Source organism: Trichechus manatus, unplaced genomic scaffold, assembly GCF_000243295.1.
Source record: "Trichechus manatus latirostris isolate Lorelei unplaced genomic scaffold, TriManLat1.0 scaffold00009, whole genome shotgun sequence".
NCBI classification, from domain to species: Eukaryota; Metazoa; Chordata; class Mammalia; order Sirenia; family Trichechidae; genus Trichechus; species Trichechus manatus.
The window spans coordinates 15,055,766-15,057,417 of NW_004443945.1; the positions used below are offsets into that span (position 1 = coordinate 15,055,766).

At 50.3% G+C, this 1,652-nt stretch overlaps 1 protein-coding gene across 1 annotated transcript in view; it reads right to left on the reverse strand.

The window, feature by feature from the left end:
* Nucleotides 1-486, reverse strand: part of ATP6V1C1 (ATPase H+ transporting V1 subunit C1) — a 48,702-nt gene extending 48,216 nt beyond the window's left edge. Inside the window, exon 1 of the mRNA XM_004370713.2 lies at nucleotides 329-486. The gene's annotated coding sequence lies outside the window, so the exon portion shown is untranslated. The remainder of the gene's footprint in view (nucleotides 1-328) is intronic.
* Nucleotides 487-1,652: the final 1,166 nt, after the last annotated feature.

Genomic DNA, 1,652 nt, shown 5'->3' on the forward strand with positions numbered 1-1,652 from the left:
TGTCGCCTTTAATCCCAATCAGGGGCCGTGGATGCGCTGTGACCCCCACGCAAGGAGAAGTCGCGGATCAGCTGTCTCACCTTATTTCCGTCCCTGCCACTGAATACCCTCTAGGATCCTGTCTTTCCCCTCCTTCCTCTTCCTTACAGACGAAATCACAGCTCAAAGTTACGAAGAACCGGCGCCAGGAAACCGACACAACCACCCTGCCAGCTCCAACGCCAAGGCCTCGGCCCCGCTCCCGCCCCCATCCCTCCCAGACGGCGACCGCAGCACAAGCTTCGGCCTGGCCAGGACTCCCCATCTGGGATAGCCATCGCTCACTGACCCAGGAAGGTGTCAAACGAGGAGGTGGCAGCAGTAACAGGTACGGAGGCAGACAGCCCGGTAAACGTTAACGGTTCAGCGCTCCATCTCTCCCGGACCTAAGCTCCGGCCTCACGACTTCCTCGACCCCAGCGCCTACGGAGAAAGTCACGTGCCAGCCCAGCCAGTCAGCTGACCATAGCTCGCGTTGTTCCGCCTACGCGCGCACCACTGCGCAGCCGCAGCCGCAGCCGCCTCAGCCTCTGTGGAGGGGGCGGTCCTGGGAGGCTGGCTCAGAGAGGGAAGAAGACCCGGAGCCCTTGTCCCGGGGTAGGTGGGGTTTTCTGCTTTTTCCAGTGTCCTGAGTAGCGTCTTGTGCCCCGCAGGTGAATGTCACCGCCACCGTCGCTACCATTATTCCACTTCGTCAGGTTTCTGCGACCCAGAACTTGTCTCCAACCACGTACACAGGCTTCTCCACTCGGGGTTATCTTGGACAGCCCCATTTTCTGAGTAATATCCTTGATGGTTAGTTTAGACTGATTAACGTGTTCCTTCTAGTCGTCTACTTCAACATCATTCCATAAATGTTCATGAAGTATTTACTGTATACCATGCATTGTGCTAAATATTTTACGATGACCTGCTTGAACGAATCACTCCTTGCCAGGAGCGTGTTTTCTTGTTTAGGGATGACGTGTGGTCTGTGAAAAACAAATAGTTGAAACCACATTAAATAGTGGGAAACCAAGGAAGATTTCAGGACAGAGGCATGGAGCAAGCCGCTGTTTTGAACCCTGCATATTTTATTACTTTAAGAAGATAGATGGGATTTTTCTAATTTAGAACATAGAGTTTTAGAAACAGTAGAGACCTTTGGGATTTTCTACGTCCTTTCGGATTTGAGGAAAGTGAAGAACCAGAAGTCACAGAGCTGTTCAGCGTAAGGGAGTAGACACACCTGGTTTTAACCTTAGCTCCACTGCTTACTGGCTGTGCGACCTTAAACCAGAACCCATTGCGTCGAGTCGATTCTGACTCATAGCGACCCTGTCTAAACTTCATCTTCTTCACCTGAAAAGTAAAGGCAGTAATACACACCTCATAGAGGTACTGTGAGGATTAAATGAAGTATGCATTAAGCACAGTGCCTGGCACACAGAAAACACCCAGTAAATGCTCGCCATTATTACCATACATTATAGGACCCAGGTTTTCTGACCTAGACTATTCTCTTTCTGCTGTTGGGTCCCTGTAAAAATTCACCACAACATTTCTTAGAACTTCAGTGTTAGGTTGAACAAAAAGTAACAACCAACCAAACTATCCCCAAACAGAATGCTTTT